We start from the raw sequence: 25,993 nt of genomic DNA, 5'->3' as shown, positions 1-25,993 counted from the left end.
CCAGTGAATGGGGTTTGTGATGGACCATTGAGTCTCTCTGGTATTCTTGGCAAACTACCGGGACACTGTCATTGTAAGTGTTTTTCTAACCGGGGTTGTAATATTTAGTTTCAATGCTGAAAAAAAGTAAATGGCCTTTTAATGTTTAAAAAGTGGAAGTGGCTTTTGAAGAAGTGGTTGTGCTTAACAGTTCATTTTTTTTTTTTCCCCAGTAGTTAAGGTTCACCTGGATTTCAAGAGAGGTGACCTGCCTGGGATCCACAGGAAGGTAGATTTTGCTAATTGAGAGTATTGACTTTGGATAGAAGGCAAAATATTTGCATAGTTTTAAAGAAATTACTTGCAGCACAGTTTTTTCTTTGATGATTGGTTTTCTACGGTTATTAGAAATGGTAAGAAATCCACAGAGGTCGACACCATTCATAAACTTGTAAAGAGACATGTGCCACTGTAGCATGCTGTTTCGTAAATATGCATGTGTAATATGTATGTTACTTACTTTTGGGGTGTCCAGTGATTGAGTTTTATCAAGGATTGTGTGTTCTTTAACCTAAAAGTGAAGTTAGAGAAATGTTTGCCTATCCCTATCTGTGGTGTTCAGTAGACTGCTGTTGTATTTTTAGTTTCTCTCTGAAACAAGCTGAAAGACAATGAGGACAGGCCGATTGCATGTGAAGTAGCTGCTGGCCAGCCCTGCTGCAACAGCTGATGGGCTCCTCTCGGTTTCCAGAGCTATATCTGGTAGATTAGCTGGTATCAAGGCTCTCGAGTTCAGGCCATAAAAGGCCCGGCCCATGTGGAGTTTGCTCCACTGCTCTGCCCGCGTCCTGACAGCCTGCAGGGTCCTCAGGTTTCACGGGGATCTGCCCAGTAATGGATGGCTCTGCCAAGGCCAGGTTGGGGAAGTTCAGCCTCGAGGACACCAGCGGACGGAAAACTTCAAAAAGAAGACTCTTTTTGTTAACACTTTGGTGTTCTTTTTGGAGAGAAACTTTTGGGATGTAGCCTTCACCTATTTCCTGAACTTGACACCCAAATGCCTTCTGGAAAGCACCCTTCTAAATTTATCCTGTTCTGAATCGTCGCTTCTGATGGATGCACGTTGCCTTGTTTTGCATTGTGATATTTGGTTTTGTGCAAGTTACTTGGGCTAACTTTTGATATTTTACTTTTTGTTTAGCATTTGGAAGTAGTAGTCATTGGAAAGAGACTCTGAGAAAATACTACAGGACATCCCAAGCTGGATTAGAGGATATAACGTGTTTTATTTTTTAATTAGAAAAATAAGGAATTGCAGTGTGATTTCCCCTCCCCCTTTAACTTAGAGGAACAAGAATTATACAGAAATTTGAAGTAAGTGAAAAATCTTCCTATAACTCTAAAGCCATTTGGGTTTTGTAAGTGCCATCTGTCTATGCATGCTTCCTAAGATCTGTTGACTGTGAGCACTGGAATATTCCTGCCAGTGTTTGCCAGTTATTATAGCTTCTGCACATACCCTGGGGCATAATTTTTAGGTTTGGAAGGATTGGGCATTTTTGTTTTGTTTTGTTTTGTTTTTTCTTAAAGGACTTTATGGTACAGAGAGGTTTATTACTAACAGTTTGACTAATATAACTTAGTAAGTACATTCTATCTAAACGTTAGCACTTGAAGTCTTAGAATTAAAGTATATTCACAATGCAAAGTACTTTAATAATTATATCCCAAGTATGGGGGTGAAGTTCAGAAGGGCAAGTTTTATTTTGCTTCTATCATAATATGTGTGGAAATATATATCACCAGGGATCGTCTTGTATAATGTTTGTTTTGAGGGTTCTTCACCTGGGTTCTCTGATTGTTCAGGTTTGATTTTTAGAACTTCTGATACTCCCAAATTTATAAGAAAAAATCTCACTATAGGTTCTAGGTTTTGAACTGTATTTCATTTTTAAATTCCCCAAGAAAAAAAAATGCCTCCAGCTAGCTGTGTTCTCTCTGTAATTTAGCTTGGTGATGTGCTTGTGCCGAAAAACAGCAATCGGCTCAGAATGTTCCAGATTTATTTGACATATTGCTCCTTTAAAAAAAAAGATTGTTTCTGTATACCATATCAGATGGACAAGTATGGGCAGCAATTATTTTTATCAGGGAGGCAAACAGAGTATTTATAGAGAAGAACTTCATCGGGGAACACTGCGGTTTGGAAATGCCGGGGCTGCTTCTGGTTTTCCCAATAGCTGTCATGGCATGTGGGGGAATGTGGTTAAGAATTGCAGATGCGCACTGGATGCACCATAGGGGAAAGAAAGTCCCATATAGCGTCACCCTGGCCACGATGCTGGTGGTGTCCCCTGTTGGAAAAAGTGGCCGGGTATAAACTACACCCTCCATCTCCAGAGGAGCAGGAGAGCGCTGGGCTTACTGGGCTGCCTCTTCTCACCAGCCCGAGAGAAGAGGAGCCAAGCGGTCGAGTGTCCTGCCAGGAATGGGTCCCCTGTGTCTCTGCTGTGGGGATGAGCAAAGGCCACACGGTGGGGTGGGAGAGGGGGTTTGCTATTGACGTCTCCTTCAGACAAGGCTTGTTGGCCCCCAGTATAAAGCTTTCTTGGGATCAGTCTCACAGGGGCCACGCACATGCCCTGCAGAGCAGAATTGGGCTACAGCATCCAGCTTGCAGTGAGCATCAGTCTTCCATTCAACAGACACTTACTTATCTTTGCTTCTGTTTTTGAGACAAACTGTTTCTTGGTAACCAGACCTCGGGAGACTTTGGATTTCAATTCAGAATGAACATCTTTGGCAATACCTGGGGTCATTTAATATTCTACAGCTGAGGCATTGTATCCAAAGCAAAGGGCCACTGGATTTTATAAGGTTGGCCAGTGAGCTCCAGCATGCAGAGGTCACAGGCTGCAGGGAGGGTTACAGAAAATGAGCCACCAGAGGCCTCTTTTTATTGTTAGCATTAAAAGCCAGCCCTGGAAACCTTGATTAATTGGAAGTCATCTCCCAGCTCTGGGGCTGCCTGGGCTTTTAGGGCACTCACTGAAATTTCGTGTTAAAGCATTGATCCTAAGAGTGCCACGCCGTGACCAGGAGTATCGCCTGATCTGGAACTTTCTGGCAGTTCTGGGCTTCATTGTTCTGTGACTGAACCAGGGACCTTGTGGTCAGTCTCAACTCCCTCTCCCTGGAGGTTCCCAAGGCCTGCCACCACCTGCCAGCCACCTCCTGCCAAGCCCTGCTGTCTCCTGCCGGGATTACTGTATTGCCCCAGTGGGTCCCTTGGCCCCCAGGGGCTTTATCTAGTCCATGCTCAGATTGCCCTTCCTGAACAAAGACCGGATCGTGCCACTCCTCCAGGCAGCCCTGTGGTCCCTCACGCTCACGTGCAAAAGCCTGGGCTCCTTAGTCCCCCTTTGGCTCTTCCAGGCCACTGCGGCTTTGCTGGCAGCTCTGTCTGAAGTGTTCGGCCTTCTTCTGCCTGCCAGGGAAGTGATAGCAAACAAGATGATGTGTCCAGAAGCTTCCTCTGACCTTCTGCCTCTGGCCTCGAGGGTCTTGCCTCCAGCCTGTACCGTAGGGCCCCTGGCGCTGTGTCCTGGTTCTCCGGTCCTCTGCATGGGGGTGCCCAGTGAGGCACCAGGACCTCAGTCCTCCTGCCCAGCCCAGTGCCTTCAACCCAGTGGGGCACAAATGTCCACTTGATTGCACTGAATTGGATTATAATGACTTGTGGGTTCTTGATATCAAAATTACCTACTAAGGCGTGTCCCTCAAATACCTTTGCCATGGTTATGTATCATTCACTGCGGAGGCAGGCGTTGTGTGTTACAAGTTCTCTGTGGTTTCTCATATCTAATAATGCAGGCAGAAAGATTTGTCTTACTGAGCAAGCCTGGCGGGGTGTCTGCGTCCACACTGTCACCAGCACAGGGAAGGGGAGGGTGTGCTCAGGGAAGTCAGTCACTTCAATTTTTGGAGCTGGCCTGCAATGGAAAAACTCACCTATCTAGTGGCGCGATTTGACCAAAGTGCTTTTCCCAAAGCATTAAACTTCGTCTTAGGTCACACACCCCGGGGGGTGCTTTGCTCTGTTGACCTTGGGGGAACAGCTTGATATTAACTTAGAGAGATCTCTGACCCTCCTGGGCACACTCCCTGTCGTAGGAGGTTTTGAAAGAGGCACGTATTTTGCCTCACAATTTGCTTGTCCTCTTCCAAAAGTTGATCCTTTAATCCCAAACAAGTTCATAACCTATGTCTAACTGGTTTTTGTATAAATATAGTAAAAGAAATAGTTTTCATATTTGCTTTGGGATCATTCATTTACCCGTGTCACAGCCCTGGATTTGTTCATTTCAGCACATATTTACTGAGCACTTACTTCACCTCTGCAGAGCTCAGGGTTGGATGTTCCCTGTCCTTGGCGACCACATTCCCTAGAGGGGTCTGACAGGGACACAGTGAAGCTATTACAGCAGTCAGGCTGGCAGGGATGGACAATAGTAACAAGCCACCCGTCACTACCGTGTGCCAGGTTCCATGCCAAACTCTTTACCTCTCTACATCATATCATTTAATTTCCATAATGCCCCTGAGAAATATTAGTAGCCTTATCCCCATGCTGCTGAGGAAGAAACTGAGGCTTAGAGAGGCTTGCTTGCCCAAGGGCACGTACCATGGGGTCCAGGAGAGCTAGATCTGAACCCAGATCTACCTGACTTCAATGCTCATATTCGTAACCACTGCTTTAAAGTCTGGGGTGGAGCCAGAGACTCACAAATGGGATCCAGGTGAGGCTGAATCCTCTGGGCTGGGGACCAGCTTTGAGTAGCTCCCTTCAGACTACTTCCTGGGGGAATGCCCGGGGTGGAAGGAACCAGGGGGTTCAGGGGCTTTGAAGAAGGCCTCGCGGGGGTTCAGGGGGCCTTCCAAGGCTGTCCACTCCCCTGGGCTTTCATGCTTTTCTCCCACTCTTTGCCTACACAGTTCCCTCCCGTGTGTCTTGTTTTCAACTCTGCCTTCCTCCTGGCTCCTTCTCTTCGTGCTGAAAACATGCTCAAGTTTCCTGCATTCTAAATAAAGCTCCCCTTGACCTCGAGCTGTCACTCTTTCCTTTTCCTGCCCATTTACCCCGCAGCACCCACACGAGCTCTTCTGTTCTCCTGTCTCAGACCTTTTGGGAGTCCCGATCGCTTTGGCCTCCCCGCAGGTCTGCCTGGGGTGAACCCCTTGACAATTCCGTCTCAGGTCTGGGTTTGGGGGGCGCTGCCCTCTGCACACGGTGTTCGCAGACTGCTGTCATCCTGGGATCCCCTGGCGGCCTTGTTTTAAAAATCATTTTCTGTCTCTTCACTTGCCCAGTTCTCCCTTCTCCCAGTTCATTTAAGATCAAAAATTCCAGGGCTGCTCTTTATAGGGTGAATTATGTGATCTGTTGATTTCAAGTGGGATGTGTTCATTTAGCTCAGAGAGCTTATTTTCTCTTTGTTATTAGAAGTCAGCTTCTAATTAGCTGTGTGAGGGTTTGTGTCCTCTACATCTAGTATTGACAGAATCACGCATTGAAAAGAACAGTTAGGTTCTGAGTGAAGACACAAAGGGCTCTGTATAAACAACGCACCTGTTGCTGTGAGCAGCGTTCTAGCTAGTCAGAGTCTCTTTCTGGATTTTCTGCTATGTTCCAAGTATGGACAGTGGGCAAGTAACTTAGGCTCGGATACATAGTCCTTGAACAGAAAAGCCATATTGACCTTTTTAGATTTTTAAGATTTCAGATACTTTAAATATTTTAAGATTTTTAAATACTCTTCTTCATACATTCTGAAACATTGTACCTGATTTTACCTCATTTAACCAAAAAATTTAAATAGATACGCATTGCAGTTGCACATGTCACACTCAACAGAAACAAACCAACCACTCTAGCCAAAAAGCAAATAGGAAAGCAGTTGATTTTCAGCAGCTGAAAATATATTGAATTAAGAGGTAGGTTATAAAAGCTAAAATAGCCTTTGAAAATTTTAGCACTCTTTGTGTATACAAATTTTCTTAGAATTTTTTTTTGTTTAATTTAAGCTGATTAAAATTTTAGTTTCCGTATGCTAGATTAGTCACAAAATTCAGCTATGTTCATTTATTTTGTAATTAATTCATTCCTTTAGCAGTTGCTATTATGAGACCCAAAGACAAATGGCATTTTAATATCTTATTATTTGTTCTAAAATATGTCTTCGGATATCTAACCCAGCTAATGACTCCACAGGTTTGAGTCAGGTTAGGAGAAGATGTCTGGGTGTGTGGTTAAGAATTAGATACCTCTCCAAATTATGCTCATTGTCGTAATTTCTGCCAGATGTCCATTCTAGCCACAGACACTCATAATCCATAATTGCTTGGCTTTGTGATTTCATACATTTTTGATTGAAAGCGTTAAATCTTTAAAAGTTCCATGATTCGATAAAAATGGTTGTAGTGCCCCAGACGAGGGTGACTAAGCCTCGTGCAATGTGTTCCACCCCGACACGGGAGCCTCTCATCTGAGCTGGAATCTGTTTATTTGGATTTGTGTCAGGTCTTCTCTCCAGAGACTCGGGGAGCTTTTCGGCAGCTCACGGTGCTTGCGTGTCTCAAAAGGAAGTTGCAGGATGCAGAGTGCGGAGCACGTGGGAGCACACTGATGTGACACGGCCACAGCAAACAAGCTCTGTGCTCTCCCCACCCCTCAGCCAGCTCCCCAAATTCTAAAGATGTGTTTTCCCTGCTCTCAGTGGAGGAAGAACATTTCATTTGGAAATTGAAGCTGTTAGACCCCGAGGGGTGCTTGGAGCCATGGCCAGAGGACGAGGTCACAGCACTGGTCTTCATTAAGAACCAGCTGTGTGGCCTTGGGTGAATTCTTAACCTCTCTGAGCCTCAGTGGCCTCATTCATCTGAATGACGGTTGGACTGCAGGATTTCTAAGGCCTTTCTACTTGTTTGGATTCTGTAATCCAAGGATTTCAGAGCTTGAAAATATTCTGGTCTTCCCTGGAAAGGAGACATCCTGTATCTGGAAGGTGGTTCAAGGTAGAAGAGCCGGAACAAGTTAGAAATGCCTTGAGGAAGATTGTTTAAAAGGAAAAAACAAGTCTTCTCACTGTCCTTGCATGTTTCTGTTGAAATGTGCAGCCTGTTCCTTCCTTCTTTGTCGGCCACGGCCTGACTGCTATTCTTTGCCCTCAGTCCTTTGTTTTGGAAAGTTTCTCCCATTTCTGCAGATTAAGCTCTCATAGTTTCTTTTGTGTGTACTTAAATATGTAAATTTTCTTTTCTCTAACTAGATTTATCTTTTGGACTTTTGCTTTTTCTCCTGATGTGAAAGCCCAGCACGGTCACAGCAAGCTCCAGCAGGGATGCCTGAGACAGAACCTTCCTGTTCATAACAGGATAGGAATGGGCTTGGGTTTCTTTCTCCGTTAAGTTTATGAGCTCACTGCCAGGCACTCATTCACTGTAGGCAGTTGTTTTCTGAGCACTTACTATGTGCCAGGGACTGGACAGGTGTTGGGAAAGAGCAATGAAAACAAAATCCCTGTCCTCATGGGGGTTAAGTTCAAATGGAATGGAACTCAAGTGCCGCCTGGTTGTCTTGATCCTCAGCTCTGCCTCTGTCATTCAAGGGCTTAGTTAAATAGCAGAATTTAAAACACCTGCCATGGCTTCCCAGCATTACCTGTGTGTGTGTGTGTGTGTGTGTGTGTGTGTGTGTGTGTGTGTGTGTGTGGTGGGAAAACTTAAAATCTAACCTCTTAGCGAATTTCAAGTATACAGTGATGCCTTTATATTAACCACAGTCCCCATGCTGTGTCTTCAGTCTTCAGAACTTAATTCATATTGTTACTTTGTAAACAAAGTTTGTACTCTTTGACCAACATCTCCTTACCCCAACCCCTGATAACATCCTTTTATTCTGTTTCTGTGAGTTCAACTTTTATATCAAAACATCACGTTGCACCCCCTGAGTATATACAATTTTTATTTGTCAATTATACCTCAAAGCTGACCAGAAAAAAAACCCAACCTACTGTGGTTCCTAATCCAAAGAAGGTACTTACTAGGTTTAGTATCTACCTACTGTTTGCATTTTCTGTCTTCTGAAATTCTCTCTTCCCCTATAATTAATACTGATAAAGTTCATACGCTTTTTAAAAATCTATTTAATTTAGGCAAGTACAAGTCAAATACTCATTTTTCTGTATGTTTTTAAATTCACGTTCTCTCTGCCATCATAAAGTACTATCTATAAAATGTTGATTCACTGCCAAGGTTGACCTTGATATCATTCAACCGGGGTGTAACAGAAATAAATCATTGAATCAACTTCTTTCTTACTTTCAGACTTTCTCTCAAAACTTTGTAAAACTTCATAAAAATGCAAAATAAAGGTAGTTTTACCTGAAGACTTTGAAATGACTTCAGGAAGAGTTCATTAACATTAGATGAACTATTTTGTATCACTAGTAGTATCAGAGAATCTGTCTGACAGCTGAAACTTTGGAGTCTGTAATCTTTCTGTGGTCTTTTCTTATTAAGGTAATCCGTCGTTGTCACCTCTGTCACTGGGTGAAGCTGATTTTATACAAGCTAGTACATTAGCTGCTGTTCTGCCTACATTTATGTTACTACTATTTCTACATTTAACACAAGTGCACAAGTGGGAAGAGCTTGCTTGGTTTATAGGACTATAAACATTTCAAGATTTGTCCTTCACAAGATAATTATTTCATTAGAAGTGAGTTACAGTTTATTCAGTAGCTGTAGATGCAAATGATAATCAGATGGGAAGTGAATGCTCTAAGATTAAGGAGAACAAATTGCCTTAGTATTTTAATGGGAGAGTTTTCTAAGCAAATATATTGTTGTGCACGTAGCATCTCTCTGGCTAACGTGACAGCAGATGATGATTTCTATAATATAATGAGTTCAAATTAAAAACAAAAAGGCTGACAGCTAACTTAGGGCAGGTGAAGCAAAAATTGTTATTGCAGGAAAGTTTTATTTCTGGTAGCCACTGTAAATGATGATTTCATTGAACAGATATTTTTAAACTGAGGTCCATGAACCTTCTAACCTTTAGAAGGTTAGAATATCTCCTGCAAACCATATGAAAAAAAATTTTTTTTGAGAGCTCATTTAGTAGAGGAGAAGATCCATTGTTTTTAGCCCTTTTCTTAAAGGGGCTGTGACTCCCCAAAGTTAAGAACAAATGCAAGAGAGGTTAAAGTCAACACTTAACAATGAGGCTACTCTTTCTGAGAAATGTGTCGTTAGGCTATTTCATCATTGTGTGAACATCACAGAGTTACTTCCACACACCTGGATGCTGTAGCCTACGACACACCTGGTTGTATGATATAGCCATTATAATCTGTGGGACCACAGTCCTATATGTGCTTCATTGTTGACCAAAATGTTACCATGTAGCTCATGACTACATTTATATAGAAGTGGGATCTTGTAAGTGCCTGGAGGTCTCTAGACAATGCCTGGCTGAACCTCAGCGTTGCGTAGAGGGCCCCATCCACCTGCTGAAACAAGGTCAGGACAGCCTGTGAGTCTGGGTCAACACCGACCAATAGGATGGGACAATCTTTGTTGAAGGGAATGTTCTCTAATTGGTGCTGGTTCTGCTGGGTAGCCACTGGCCACTGAGCACGTGGAAATGTGGCCAGCGCCACTGGAAGACTGGGCTTCATCATTGACTTCATTTTAATCAGTCCAATCATAGTTGCTGTGTGTGTTGACAATGCAAGAGCAGGGGAAGTGGGTTTGCTCTTTATGCATCTGCTGATGGGACCTGAAGGACAGCAGTGCTATGTAATCTGTCACGTTTGGATCACAGAGGAAAAATCTAAACTATTGTGTTTTTCAAATGAAATTGAAGTTTATTCTATCAGAGGAAAATTTTCTGAGGATTCCTCATTCTTTCCACCAGCACACACGTATGCACCCCCAGTGCAAGCATGCACACACACATACACACACACACACACACACACTGGGTAGTTTTGTAGGTTCTTCGTGGTCCTGAACACATTCGAAGTTCATTTCTACATTTTGAATCATGTATTCAAAGAACATGCTTTGCAGTCTCACCAGCACTGATAACATTGAGTTACATCCTTCAAGGCAACCCCACAAGGCAGCTCTTGCTCAGTGAGCAGTTTGGAGGGAGCTGCTTTGAAATCAGGGACCAAGTGGCTGGGGGGGGAGTGTTGCAGGCTCTAATTGTTGACAGCACCTTTGGCAGCTTTGTTGTCCTTTCCTAAGCTTGTGTTTTGGCTTAAGGTCATGGGGTCCTTCAAGAAATTGGTTTAATTGGTCTTTTGTTTGTTTTTGCTTTTAACTTTTTAAAACTTATGGATATAACTCAAGACATCCTTTGGGAACCAGGGCTGTGATGTATATGATGAGGAGACTCTTCTGTGGTGATGGCTTGTGTGAGATCTTGTTCTTACCAAGCGAACCGTGCTAAATACTCATCATTTATTTATTCATTCCAGTTATTTTTGAGTGCCTGCTGTGGCTCCTAAAGATATCATGTGTTTCCCACCCCCATGCTCGCAACTCATAAACGCCTGACCATTTAGCATGTGTGTGGAGTCGGGTGGCACGATCGTAAGGACACCACCCTTGTGAACCTGTGCAAGTCACTTAACCTCCCAGGGAGTTTTCTGACCTGAAAAATGAGGTCTTAACCCAAACTGTCTCGAAGGTTCTCTGCTGCTCCGAAACCTCTGATGTGTGTCATTTTGTGTGTGTGTGTGTGTGTGTGTATGTGTGTGTGTGTGCATTCAGGTTTTCCTCATAACCTCTATTGTTAGAATGAACGCACAACAGAAGAGGATGAGAACACTTGGACATGTAGGACATGCAGGGCTGGGGCTGGGCTGTTAGGATGGAGAAGGGCCAAGCTGGCCGGTGGGGTGGGACCTCCAGGGTTGTGGGCCTCCCCCCTACCCATGGGCCCACCACCCAGGTAGTTGTTGTGATGTCTTTTGGAAGCCCGGGGAATATCGAAGTCTGATGTTTAGGCATCAGTATGCTTTATGGCAAGAGGCTATTTCTCGTTAGACTGAGTTGGTCACCTTTCCTTCCCTGTTGTCTGTGTTTACGCTCTCGTGACCGTAACCTGGGCTCACACCTGCTCCCACTCTGCCTCCACCGCTGCATCCTCCTCCCGCCCCGCCCCCATCTGAAAGCCCCTCACCAAGGCCCTGGCTTCACAGCCCCAGGAGCCTGCCGCCCCGGCGAGACATGCCCCTGGGACCAGGCTCCCACGGTGCCTGGCTGTGACAGGTCTGAGCAGGCCTCTAGAGCACACTAGTGTCCTCGCGTGTGGAGTGACACTAGCAGGTGGGATGATCCTCCGCTGCATTTCTTTTCAACTACAATGAACTGCGTAGATGAGAGTGAGTTTCCCAAACGAAGTACAACAAGACTTATCTGTTTCTCACAAGAACGTAGCAGTGCAGTTATTAAACACACAGAATAAAAGGTGAGTAAGTCCTCACATAGGCAATGAATAAATGGGCCGAATTGGATTAGGTGACTCCACAGCAAAAACAATTCAGCTCAGCTGTCGGGCTGAATGGACGTGTTGAAAATAACTGCGCAGTTGAATGTGGAGTTAGCGCCCGGCCTTATTTGGGCTGTGGGAAGAGTGGGTAAGGATGCGGGGGCGATATAAGGAGGGTTCTCTTCTCTCTCTGCCTCCTTCTCTCTTCCTCTCTCTTCTCTTTTCCTTCTTCCTCTTCCTTCTCTCTCTTCCTCTCCCCTTTTTCTCTCCTCTGTCCTCTTTGTCTCTGCCTATATTTCTTCTCTTTTCTCCTATTTTCTTTCTCTTGTTTCCTGTCTTTTCATCTTCAGCCTATAAGTCAAGACACAACAACATGGCCGTGGATCTGCGTAAGTTCCCCTGGCTTTCCTGTGTGCAGTGATACTTACAAACCGCCTGTATTCACACGTATGTGTGCCTCCCCTTACACAGGGCGAGAGCCACTGTCGCGCTGCTGCTACGAAAAGTGATCTTTTCAAAATTATTATATTCCAGACATGAATTCTGATTTCCTCTTTGTCGAAAGAAGCTGTTATTTCTTGTAAGAGCGAATTGGTCCTCTGTCCTTCTCTGCTATCTTTATTTCTGTGTGGATTACACATGTAGGTGTGCATATGGATGAATAACAGCCAAAAAAAAAGAAAAGCCTTACAGCTTTTTAAAAATGTAGTTTGCCACTGGTAATAAGGAAAAAGTGAGTACGTGACATTCTAGTTTAATTTTAGTAGAGCAAAAATTAAAATCAAACCTCAGCCTCTGCCTTAGTGTTTGTTAACTCAATTTTAAAATTAGAAATATGGTAATTATTTGGCAGTTCTGACTTTCTAAGGGAACCATATCGTATTGTATGCGTGTGTGTGCGGCCTGTAGAAACAGATACTGCCAGGAAGGGATGGACTTTGTCACCTGTGTTTGTGGCCAATTCCTGGAAGGATGGGCTCCTGAAACAGTGCTGCTGCAGGTCTGTGGCTCTGCTAACGAGCACTAACTACCCGCTCTGGCTGTGGTCAGTCCATCTTTGGTCAAAGCTCTTTTGTTTTCAGAGCTAACTGCTGAAGAGTAAACACTCTTGACCCTGATCGTAAATATTTGTCATCCGTCTGGTTAGTTTTAGTTTTAACTGAACAAAATCATTTTGGCAGAAGAGTCATTAAAGTTTGACAGCCCAACAAATTACACAAAGTCCTGAACTTCACATCCCTGGTTTTTCTCACACAGGCACTGACCATGACTCATGGTCTGTTGGAAAACACTTCTGCTCTGGTGTTGGAAATCTCCTACAACATACATGCCTCAGCAAAGCAAGCATGTGACAGAGCATGAACACGGGTGGCTGGAAAATGTTTCTGTGCCTGGCGTCTGCTGTCGGTCCTCTGTGAACGTCAGAGACGATCATTAATTTTAAGAGTCTCAGTTTAAATTCTAGGGCCTCTGGCCATGGCTGTTGTTCATCCTCTGATTATCTTCCCACTGAGAGGTTTGATTGCTGCCATTCTGGCTACCTGGAGCTTGAGTTGCAGCTTTTAGGACAAAATCCCCCTCCTACCTGCTCAGGGAGCGATGGAGCGCTTGGTGGCTGTGCCAGCTCTCTGCAGTAAGATGCCAACGGAAGGAGTGGTCTGGGGCAGAGCCTGCTGCCCGTGAAAGGGCCAGCGGTTCTCTGGGGTCTGCCTGGACCGTCGCATCTGGGGAGTCACACACGAGCAGCATGCAGGCATTCGGGCTTTGTCAGTGGTCAGAGGTCCAGGCTGGGCCGGCACAGTGGGTCCATGTGAGGAGCAGAGCTGAGGAAGGCTTGGGGTTTGAACAGGCTTTGACTCTTGCTTTGTGCAGCCGCTAATCCAGAAAAATCCCACCGGAGGCTCCGGGGGCTGCGCCTCCTCTCCTCAGGGGTCTGGCCATGTCGGGGAGCTGCAGGCAGCCGGGTGCAGTCAGGAAAGACAGCATTTTCCTCTCCACGGCTTTACAGACATCGAGTAAAACTTGAATTTGACAAACAATACAATAAAACCCTCTTGCCTGAGAATTATGAGTTGAGGTCTTGATTGTTAATCCGAACTATGTACAGCTGTTGGGTTTGGGCTTGTTACAGAGTTTTGAGTGAAATCAAACTTATTAAACATTCTCCGTCGTGAAGAGGACGGGATTAGCCAACCTCCCTGGAAGAACATTCCTTTCCTGCCTGTGTCATCGACCCTGGCTGGCAGTCTCGTGTCTGCATGCGTTCTACCCCGTTGTGCGTGAATATTCTTTCCTGAGTGTTGCTGTCTGGTTGACTGAGGTTTAAACAGCTGGACAGCATCGTGGAGAACATGCTGGCTGTGCCCAGACACATACCTTTTGAGGATCTTGGCATGTGAAAGAATATTCTGGTGATCACTTTATCTCTGATTAGAGGCTAGCAGGACATTTTCCTGTGGCCCATGATGATACAATGATGGGTGGTGTGACAGGACTTGAAAACCTCTTAACATCGTGGCTAGATTGTGGAATGTTCTAGTAGGCATCAGTCTTTTATTTTTTTATTTTATTTATTTATTTATTTATTTATTTATTGTTTGAGACAGAGTCTTACTCTGTTGCCCGGGCTAGAGTGCCATGGCATCAGCCTAGCTCACAGCAACCTCAAAGTCCTGGGCTCAAGCGATCCTCCTGCCTCAGCCTCCCAAGTAGCTGGGACTACAGGCATGTGCCACCATGCCCGGCTAGTTTTTTCTATATATATTTTAAGATGTCCATATAATTTATTTCTATTTTTAGTAGAGATGGGGTCTGGCTCTTGCTCAGACTGGTCTCAAACTCCTGAGCTCAAACCATATGCCCGCCTCGGCCTCCCAGAGTGCTAGGATTACAGGTGTGAGCCACCGCGCCCGGCCGGCATCAGTCTTTTAAATCAGGTGTCCCCATTTGCTGTCAAATCTGGCCATGCATCGGTCAGCTTAGCTGCTTCCCTTGTTCCATAGAGAGCCGCACAGAAACTACTAACAATTTGAGTAAAGTCGAGTCCCTGTTGGGAGGGTGGAGCCCTCCAGCAGCAAGGAGACGTTGGAGGGGACATAGACACCAAATGGTTATCTCACCTCGTAGGATCCTTCCAAGGAATCTCCAAAAATGGTTAACTTTCACGTACTTTGTGGAGATTTTCTACTTGTGGGCAGAATTTCTTATGTGAATTTGCCTGTTTTCTAGTTGGCTTAGGTGTAAACAGCTAGACGGTGCCGTGGAGGGACATCGTGCACGTGCCCGTAGCACCTGCCCAGGATCTGTGCACACAAAAAATATTCTAGAGCCAGCCAGCAACCTGGCCTCTGCGTGGGGCTGGCCTCAGGAAGAAGAGCATCACTGCTTGGGTGCTCTGCGCGCACTATGGCTGTAATCTCTGCTCTGTCGTGTCAGGGTTGGGCAAAAGAATTGGCTATTATTTGAAATGTAAAAAAAAAAACCCATTGTTTTTAAGAGAAATACATGACCTGTCATGCGCATGTCAGGGAAGAGGGACTTTTTACCCGCTGAGGTTTAGTGTCTGGGCGCCTGCAAATTTAACTGACAAAAGTCAGATTAACAGCATGAAAGAGCACAAATTTTTAAATATTTTATGTGCATGGGAGTTCACAGAAAGGAAGTGAAACTCAAGCTGTTAGACTTGGGCACTTACATATCCTTTTTAATAAAGGAAAGAGGATTTGAGCTTTAAGGGACAATGAATTGTGGGGAAGTGATTGGGAAACATACGGGGAAACCAAGGGACGATTAGTGAAGTCTGTTCATGTGGACTTACCCTGGGGCTGGCGCTCCGTCTCCGGTGATGGGAGTGGCTCTCCCCGTCCTGGTGTGGGGGGCACGGGGGAACCTGCACAAAGGGAAGTTTATGTCCTGCTGTTTGAGGGCAGAGAGGTCTGTGTTTGCTGATTCTCAGTTGCTCAAAATAATCCTTATGACAAAGTGGCATGTTTTGGGTGGCATATTCCAGACCCCTTCACACTTTACATAAAAAGAAAATCAATGTAGTACAGTAAATCCCAATGTCAGATGACCACATTTTCAATGTGAGATTTTATTTTTTGGGAATCTATCTTGTATATCAATTTATTGTATATTTTATTTGATTTTGGAACAACTTGCATGCATATATTTGTCCATGAACCCCAGTGTTATAAAACAGGTTTACACGTTTTTGTCTTAAAAATGGAAATGCAATTTCCTCAAATAATGAAAATTTAATAAGCCACATAGCAATATGTGGAAGTAACCTTGAGTTGATAAAGATTTAAACAAAAACTAAATTTGGTCTTTTTTGAAAGCATATTGTTTAGATGGGATGTCCTTGCAAATTGGAAAGGAAAAACATCAACTTCAGCTCACATTTGCTAGGCTGAAATGAACGTGCTGAAGTCGGTGTGGAAGTTTGAAGTATGATGAACTCTCAACTGTTCTGAGAATAGGATATTTCCAACAGGCATATATCTTTTTTTAAATTTTATTTCAGAATATTACGGGGGTACAAATGTTTTGGTTACATACATTGCTTTTGTACCATTTGAGTCAAAGTTGTAAGTGTGCCCATCCCCTAGATAGTGTGCATTGTACCCATTAGGTGTGAATTTCCCCATGCCCCCTCCTGCCTTCACCTGCATGATTTCCAATGAGTGTTATTTCCATATGTGCACATAGGTGTTGATCGCTAGTTCCAATTTAATGGTGAGTACAGGTGGTGTTTTTCCATTCTTGTGATACTTCACTTAGAAGAATGGTCTCCATTTCCATCCAGGTTAATGCAAGAGGTGTTAGTTCACGATTATTTTTCATGGCTGAGCATAGGACTCCATGGTGTACATACACCACATTTGATTAATCCACTCCTGTATCGATGGGCACAGGCAGATGTCTTTAAACAAATCTAAACCGGATTTGGAAAATGTTTTTGTACTTCTCTTTGACACTACATCAGCTATTTAGGACTTCTAAACTTTACTGCGCCGATGCCTAGTACATAGCAGGTGCTCGATGAATATTTGTGGAGGGAAGAAGTTAATGAATGGAACGCGCACACGCGCTCTCTCACACACTTGAATGAACCAAAGACCTGAACGTACAAAGAGCTGAAAGCCTGTTTGATTTCCTCATCTGTCAAGCTCCCTAGTGAAAACTTGCTTTGTAACACTTCCGATTCATTCACACCTTTTCCAGAAGGAAAGTAATTACATATTTTTGTTTTAGACAGGTCTATTTTTTTATGCTGCAGGTGACAAGCGAGGATTAACCAGTTTTAGCTTTTAACAGAATGAGTAATTAAACACAGAAGGTTCTGCCAGTAAAATTGAAATCCTATCTGTTGTTTAACCCAGCGCTGTGCTGAATTTGCTTTGTGAATTGATAGCAAAGGCTATGCTAAATAATACACCCCTGGATTTTAAGAAATAACTGAGAGAATTAAGATCATTTAAAAAGATTTAGAAATGAGGTAGCAAACGTCTAGAAAATGGTTTAATAAAAGCTAAAGCAAATGAGATAGGATAAATCCTTAGATCCTGGTGTGATAGTTTTTTTTTTTTTTTTTTTAAAGACCAACTGATTGGTCTATTTCTTAAATAGGTGCTGTCATTTACCTTAAAAGGTTTACTAATCTGATATTTGACTACAGGCTTTTCCTGTAGCCCCTGAAGCCACTAGTATAGGTTCAGATTCCACCACTTTTAGTTACTACTTGTATTATCATAGGCAGGTATCTTAACCTCTCCCTCAGTTTCCTCATCTGCAAACTGGGAATGATAATAGTGCCTAGCACATAGAGTTGTTACGAGGATCAAATGAGTTGATACATCTAGAACTCTGAAAGCACCACCTGCTACCTGTTTATTGAATGATTATGATTATTATTATTAATCCTCATTAGGACAAAGATGATTCATAGGTTTTATTTTTAGTCTTAAGCTGCAAGGACTTTTTTTAACTAAAATTTTATTGTGGCTGGGCACTGTGGTTCACGCCTATAATTCTAGCACTCTGGGAGGCCGAGATAGGCGGATTGTTTGAGCTCAGGAGTTCGAGACCAGCCTGAGCAAGAATGAGAGCCCTTCTCTACTAAAAATAGAAAGAAATTATATAGACAGCTAAAAATATATATATAGGGAAAAATTAGCCAGGCATGGTGGTGCATGCCTGTAGTCCCAGCTACTCGGGAGGCTGAGGCAGGAGGATTGCTTAAGCCCAGGAGTTTGAGGTTGCTGTGAGCTAGGCTGACGCCACGGCACTCTAGCCTGGGCAACAGAGTGAGACTCTGTCTCAAAAAAAAAAAAAAAAGAAAAATTTGTAATTTTTTTGTAACTTTGGTGTTTAAAGTAGATGATTTGAGGCTACGATTTCCATGAAATCTAGAGAAATGATTTAATATCCTTTAACTTAAAAAATGGCTTAAAAATGTTTTATCTTGGTAACAATGATGTAAGGTTCCTACTCCTGGTGCCATAGTGGCCACTCCAATAGCCAGTTTCCTGAGAAGGGTAAGCTGAGTACCTAAGATTTAACCAGCAACCTGCAGCTGTTTCACGATGAGAAAACCTTGGCCACAAAGGTCTTATTAATACATCCCACAAGGTGAAAGGAAAACTTTCCTACTGATGTGGAGTTGGTTGCGTTTTTTGGAACTCATATGTAAGATGATTATCTGGATTTTAGTACCCTTAGGTGGGTCCTTTAAAAAATACACAAAAGAAGAGAATATTCTTCTGGTGGCAATGTGAAATTGTAGATAGATATCTACATATTTATGCATAGAAGGGAAATTCTGCATTCACTGAAATATTTCAGCTAGAGCCATATAACCATGGGTTTGGAATAGGTCATAATTCATCAGGGTCATTGTTTTGCAAATTGAATGATCATTAGAATTGTTTGATAAAGCTCTTGAAAAATATAGTTTACTGAGCCCCACCCAGACCTGTTTACTCATGGCCAGAGGACAGGGATTACAAACCTCTCCCAAGCAATCCTGGTGTATGGCAGGGGGTCAATGCCATTGGCTGCCCCTCCCTCCCTCTGTAGCGTCTTGGTCCCCTGCCACCTGACTGTCCTGCCTGTGAAGGAACCCACCAGAAGGGCTTTGTGAACGTTGTTCTAATTGTCCTGTGTAGTCCAGACATTTGTGACTAGGAAAAGCACAAAGGATCTAAGGATATTTTGAAAATTTTTCCTTTGCTAAGTTTATTTTTCCTTAACTGCATAACAAAAATCTCTTAGAAAATCATATTTAAAATCCAAGAGAATTCATAATGTCCTCTTTTATTTTTCCTGGGTCCAAAGCTCCAGAGCTGTTTATTGGAAAGATGAATCATTTGTTGAACTGGGGCGTATTTGGGCAAAGCACCCAGGGATGACAGTGCTGCCACCAAGCTCTGATCCATGCGGAGGGAGGTCATTTATCAGGGTGCAGGCGATTCAGCCGTGTCCTAGCCAGCTCACGGAAGAACTCACTTCCGTCACTCTGTCACGTAGGGTATAAAGAATGCTCAGTCATTGTATTGCCTGACGTCATGACCAACACGTGAGAAGCCGGAAGAGAGGTGAACGGAGAGCAGAGAAGTCTTTGATATTCTCCCTGAGAATAACTGGGACAAGGGGATTGGTTACTTCTCTGTGGGCCGCTGAGGACGCGCAGTCAATTGTCACTGCGCAGTCAGCTGTCGCTGTCCATGGCACTCCTCTGATTCCCAGGCCCTTTCGCAGACGACCTCACCACCTGGCTGGCACACACCTGCCACCCGGGGTTGAAGCAGATTTTCTTCTTACTTGTAATGGGAAGAAGGGCTGAGAATTGATTTTCTTTTCCTGGGATAGCTGAAGAGGTGAGTCCTGCCAACATCTGGCTACTCCCTGGGGTCGATCGAATATTTCTAGAGAAAAATGAGCCAACATATTGCTGACAGATTTCACACCATTCCAAAGCCCTGCCCCTCTCACTGGGCCATTGACGTCTCCTGGAGCTAATGTCCACGGCATGAGAGAGTCTCCCCTTGTTCTGGCGTGGGCCCTTTTCCTTGCAATGTCTCTGTGCGACCTTGAACCTGCAGGCTGCCCCAGACGGGGGAGTGCCAGGAACCAGCTGGCTCCACTCGCCGTGAAGGGTTTGCCACGGGCTCTGACTGGCTGAGAGCAGCTCTCCAAGTAGTCGCTTTGCTTCTGAGATATTTCTCTCCCTCACCTGCATGATTCTACCTACGTGGGGTCCTGCTGCCTTTTAACCACATCCAGCAGCAGTCAACCCTCCCTTGGTACCCCTTGAATTCAGATTTCTCTGCCTTTGGTGTTGGTGTGTTCCCTGTTCCTCTCCAAAATATTTCAGGATGTTATAAAATGTTGAGAAATTTTTATATTAAGCAAGGGGCATCGTTTAAGCCATCATGTCATACCGGCATGCCCATCAGAGCCAAAAGCAGCCTCTGAGCACATCCCATCCTGGCCTGGGAGCAGCTAGGGGAGAGAAGCCACTTGGCACGTGTCAGAGCCACCCTCCCCGGTCCCTGTTGGAGACAAGCCGGAGCTGTGGTTGCACCAGCATGCAGCCCCTGTGCTCAAGACAGATCAAGCCTCTAAAAAGAGGGGCTTTCAAGTGTTACTAGACATTTTTATTAAATGTGAAGGAGCAGTGTACTGAAGATGGGAAACAAACTTACTTCTCACCAAACAAAAGTAAACCAAGAGCTGGTTGCAGCGCCAGCGGATGGCGGGATTGCAGCCGTGCACCAGGCGGGAGAACAGCTGACTGAGAAGGGGCAGGCGACACTCCTCACAGGCACCTAGTGAGTGGGAGCCGAGTGTCACTTACCGTTACCCAGAAAGGCAGAAGGAAGTCAAGATCACTCGTGAGAAGAGCAGAGAAGCGTCTGCGGCGAATAGGAGGAGCTGACTGCTCTGCGCACACGTGTGGACCGGGGCGCTTGAGGAGCAAGCTGTGCTCTGGTTCCAGGGAGCCTCCTCCGGAGCTCAGAAGCTCCTAGGTGAGGTCGCACACAGAGAATCTCAATTTGATGTTGTGTGCCATGAGTTGTGGGAGCTGAGGAACGAGAGGCTAAGGGAGTCCTGGAGGACTTCACAGGCGTAAAGAGCAGGGAGGATTTGATACGCGAAAAGATGGAGGTTGGTGCGCGGGAAGGAAGGGGAAATGAAGGCAGAATGAACGGAGCTCGTCTGGGCGGTGGAGAGCCTTGAATGGCAAGAGCAGCGGTGTGGGTTTTGTATGACGGCAGACCCTGGGAGTCTGGCACAGGACAGAGGCTCGCGGCCGTGTGGAGGGTGGAGTGGAGGAGGAGGAGGCCGTCGGTCTTGACCTCTGATGATTGGCAGCCGGAGGAAGAAGGGCAGGGAAGAATGGTCCAGGTGGAGGGATTGATGGAAGGTAGAGATTTGCAGGAATTCAGGAGACACTGAGGGACAAATGACTCGAGTTGACAGGGAGCCGCAGGGTATGAGCCAGTGAAGGCTGGGATCCCTCCGGCATCACACAGAGAGCTTGTTCAGTCCTCACTGGTCACAGTCAGCAGCAAAGCAGGCTGGGTGCGGTGTCGTCAGCCAGGGGACCGTGCTGTGACATGACTGCCAGCCCCGTCTCAGCTGCCTGGACGCCCCCCTCACAACAGAGGAGACCCTGCCCCCCTGGCCATGAGTGAGGATACCTGGGGTTAGACGGGGACCCCTGGGCAGGGGGGACAGGGGATAGGTAGAGAGTCTGATACTCAAAATAACCGTCCAGGGCCTGTCATAACCTTTCTTGGGAAACCAAAAGAATTACTAGGGGGATGAGTGTCTTGCAGTGCAGTTAATCACATAGAAAATTATTTGCTGCATATCAGAGTTTAGTGTCCTTAAAAGCTTGCCAGAAGAGAAAGAAACACCTCCCAGAGTTTGTTTTTTTGCAGCTGGTTCATGTCTCCTGCTTACTCCAAACTCCCAGTTCTTCGAGCCCTGGCGGTGAACAGGAGGGGAGTGAGGATGGGAAGGCATTAGCTGCCGTGACCTGACCTGGTCCCGGGTCAGTGTCAGGGTGTGCCCGGGTCATCACCGCACAGGTAAGCTGGGCCTGAGCACCTGCGGCAGAGGAGAAAGAACCTGGCATGTAGAAAGCTGCACCTCCACCAAGGACCCATTCAAGAACTCAGAGGAAGAAGAGGCCACATTTGCCACGGCGACAACCCAGGCACGCGTGAACGTGAGCTGCCTATGGTCTACGTGTGGACGAGGGTAACGCTCTCCTGAAGATGGCACGGGGCGTTGGAAAAACAATCATGTTCTAGAATAGGCAAATTCAACATTGTTAATACATGAATCCTTCCTAAGTTAATTAAATCTAACACATTCCCAATAAAATACCAACTGTTTTAAAAAAATTAGACAAGTAGATTCTAAAGTTCACACAAATAAATAAATAAGAGCTACCAGTTATTAAATGCATTACACAGCCTCAACAATTAAAATAATGTGCTACTGGTGAGTGAACAAACAGGACAGTGACATAGATTAGAAAGCCAGAGGTAGTCCCAAATGTATATGGGAATAAGCAAGTGAAAAAAATATCATTTAAAATCAATGAAGAAAAATAGACTATCCAATAAATGTTATGAAAACTGCACAACCATATGGAAGAGTGAATAAATTGTACCACACACCAGGATGGACTTCTAATAGGTCAGTTATTTCAGTAGTTAAATGTTTCAAAAATGAAACCACAGATACCTCATTATTTGGACAAACCAACTGGAAAGATACATTTCTAGGGCAATTGGAGAAAATTGACTATAGATCAAGTATTAGATGATAACAAATAGTATTGTTAAATTTGTTACACATGATAACAGCATTATCATTTATGCAAGAAAATATTCATAATTTAAAAATGCATATTGAAATACATAGTAGCAAAATGATTTAGTATTTTGGCTTTTGTTTAAAATAACTGTGGAAAGAAAGAGAAGAAAAAGAGAAGAAGTACAGCAAAACCTTGACAGCTATTGAATTTAGGTGGTGGATATATGGGGGTTCATTATAGCATTGTCTCTACTTTATATAGGTTTAAATTTTTTCAAAATAAAAGAAAATTAAGTACCAGAAGAAAACATAGAAGATCATCATAGCTGTGGATTTGTCAGACCTTTCTACCTGACGTAGAATTCAGAAACCATGAAAGAAAGATTGATAAAAATTAACTCTATGTAGACATACATATCATACATATATATGTATATGTATGTATATATGTGTGTGTGTGTGTATATATGTATATATATTTAAGCCACTTTTTGCACTGGGAAAAAGATACCTAAAAAAGAGAAAGGAGAAAAACTAGGAAAACTATTTTTGACTCATATCACAGATAAATGGCTAATATATTAGTATAGAAATTTCTAAAAATACTTTAAAATTAATAAAATTACAGAAAAATAGGCAAAAGATCTGAACAGACAGCCACAAAAAAGGAAAAAGGAACTGAAAGAATCTAAAACATACAGGAAGATGTTCAACCTCATTTTTACTAAGCAAAAAAAATGTACAATGTCTGGGAAGCCTCAGAGTAGGAAACACCCGGCAGCTGACCAGCCACCGGAGGGGGGCCCGGGGGGGAGCCAGGGACCACTGGCAATGGGAACGTAAAGTGACCCAGCGCGGATGAGCAGCAGTTTGACAGTTCCCATCAGAATTCTTTTGGATGCACTTAAGTTCAAGGGTATACACGGTAGCTTTGTTTGAAATAGCAAAATATTAGAAACCTTAATGCCTATCCGTGGGGACTGGTCGAGGAAATACTGGAAACTGTGGACAGTGGAACACTGCGTACCCGTAAGGACACAGAGACGCCGTCTGTGCACCACGTGGGAAGATCTCCAAAGTGCATTGTTACGTTGCACACTCTGCTTGTGTGGAGATGTGAGGACCAGTGCTTGTGTTTGCTTGCGTAAAGAAGCTCTGTGAAGGACAAAGAAGAAGCTAATATGGTAGCTAATATAGTACACACACACACACACTGTTTTTTTCCATGCTGTACATACTTACCTATGATAAAGTTTCATTTATAAATTAGGCACAGTAAGATATTAACAACAGCCACTACTAATAAAATAGAACAATTACAACAATCTACTGTAATAAAAGTTACGTGAAAGTGGTCTCTCTCTCTCAGAATATCTGGCTGTCCTGTGCCCCGGGTGGCCACAGCCTGGGAAGGGGACCTGCAGGTGAGCAGGGACCGCTGCAGCTGCATCACAGACATCAGGAAGGAGACTGGAATATTCCACCGCGAACCTCTTAGTTTTTAGCTTGATTCAATCACATGAATCAAGAAATTAGAAGTGTAAATTGGATTTTAAAAGACTGTACTGTGGGCTTATTACATAGAGTCACCCGTGCAGACCACATCCTGGCTTCTTGGGGACATCTATCAGCAGTCTAATTTTTTATATGAATTGAATAAAATTCCAAAAATAACAGGTCATTTGAAAACATATGCCTTAGGTGCCCATTACATGTTCTTTTCAATATCTGTTTTGTTCACAATGTGGTCTGACCGGCCCTAGATGGATAGTTCCATTAAGTAAGAAATCGGGGCCTCTTTGAGAGGGAGGCTCCCTTTGCTCGTTCCTGTATCATGTCATCACTTTCTTCATGGTGCAGCCAGCTGCTCTATTAAATATGAATACCACGTATGCATTAAACCTACAGGTGAAGAAATTAGATGAGCCGTCGGGCCATAAATTATGTCATGATCCTTGGGAGAGTCTTGTGGTCCAGAGCCAGAGCTATTTCACCATGTTTGAAACTGAACTTCATGCATCTACTTGCTGAATACTTTTTTATTTTCTCTTTAAAAGCTGAGTATTAGCACCTACGGTATCTTATTTATTATACTTCACACCATACTGGACAGAACACATTCTTGGAAATACAAAGATTCTTATTTTTAGTCTTTCAGGAAACAAAATTACTAACTTCTCCCCCGCCTCCCTTTTTCTTCTTTATAAAGAAGAAAGAGTGAGAGATCTTATTTGCATTTTCATATTCTGTACTGGATAAGTTTGTGGGGCGCCTTCACGAAGTTTTCTTCACCTGGGACTAAATACCATGCAAGTCTACAACTTTGTCCTGCTCAGCACCAGCTTTTACTATTTACCTCCAAAGCAATAGTGAGAAGTTATTATAATGGGCATGAAAAGGTTTTAAATAATTTTTGTGCTTCTTCCTTCTTTCTTTTTAAAATTAGATTTAGTCTTCCCCCGCCCCGTGACTCGACTATTTGCATCTTTAAAGCCACCCGAAAACTGCAGTTTGCAAAATCACACAATTTATAGGTTTACAGGTTTTACTTAGACGGCCTGACTCCATGAGCATTTGTGCTCATGAATGGAAACATTTGCATTTTCTTTCTTTCCAAAATCATTCTGGTGGTGAACACTTCACCTGCCCGGACCTTTTATAGAAGAGCATAATTACTCTGAGCCTTTGGGGTGGGGATCCAGGCTGCCCCCCGAGCAGGGAAGGCTAGTGAGTCCGGTAAGCAGGCGTGTTGGAAGATGATGTAGCAGGTGCTGGGGGCGGGGAGGCTTAACGAGTGAGCCATCGTTAAGTTTCTCCTTACTCTCCTTGTCTTTGAGTTATTGCAAAATAATCAAAACTTTGTTGGCATGGACAACATTTCTTTTGTAGGTGCTTAGACTTACTAATAGCTCCATATGTTGTTAAAAGCAAAAGATTGAAAAAAACCCAGTAATCCAGGGTGAGTTTGGAAAGAATGCTACCAAATTTATCACATAGAAACCAAACACAGTATCAAATTTTGGCTAAATTGAATTTATAGTGATCCCAATAAGCAACGGACTGATAAAATGAGAAACGATTGGAAGAGTAGAGGACCCAACAGTTAATACACTGGATAATGACCGAATGGATAAATGCGCAGGTGATGGGAAACACAGGACTGGGGAAAGGGAGGAGTTAACTGACGGAGCAGTGGACAGTGCCCCTGGTAATGGAATCAGAAGCCCAGTGCCTGTCAGGGCTGTGAATGCCACCAGTCCTTGCAGCAACCTACAGTCATCATCAGAGGGGACAACTGGGCTGAGAGTCACGTAGCTGGAAGGCCCCAGGGCTGAACTTTGAGGGCTCTTAACTCCAGGCTGCTCTTTGCATTAAGTATCATCTGTGACATGTCATCAGTCACCTGCCTCCACATCAGAGCTGAAAGCCACAAGTGCAATCCTGAAATGGGCCCACGGCAAGAACCTCCTCACCCACAGTCGTTGCAGCCTGTACCCCAAGCTTAGACCCCTCCCCAGACTGGGGCCAGGAGTGGCTGGACGCTGGGGCAAAAGGATACGGGTGGTTCAGCTTCAGCACGTTTCCAGTTTCGGAGGAATACTCTGGGTGCAG

The 25,993-nt window shown here is 44.2% G+C and overlaps 1 protein-coding gene across 9 annotated transcripts in view; it reads left to right on the top strand.

Moving 5' to 3' along the window:
- The first annotated feature begins 239 nt into the window (after positions 1 to 239).
- The window catches only part of SVIL (supervillin), a 137,772-nt gene continuing 112,018 nt past the window's right edge, over positions 240 to 25,993 (top strand). For 3 of the 9 annotated variants that reach the window (XM_045532836.1, XM_045532843.1, XM_045532822.1), the window contains exon 1: positions 545 to 1,353. The gene's annotated coding sequence lies outside the window, so the exon portion shown is untranslated. Of the gene's footprint in view, positions 1,354 to 25,993 lie in introns of all 9 variants that reach the window. The other 6 variants (XM_045532861.1, XM_045532853.1, XM_045532884.1 and 3 more) reach the window with 5 other exon arrangements.

Source organism: Lemur catta, chromosome 1, assembly GCF_020740605.2.
Source record: "Lemur catta isolate mLemCat1 chromosome 1, mLemCat1.pri, whole genome shotgun sequence".
Lineage (NCBI taxonomy): Eukaryota > Metazoa > Chordata > Mammalia > Primates > Lemuridae > Lemur > Lemur catta.
The sequence above is the reverse complement of the archived record's forward strand: the minus strand, read 5'-3'. Positions and strand labels throughout refer to the sequence as shown.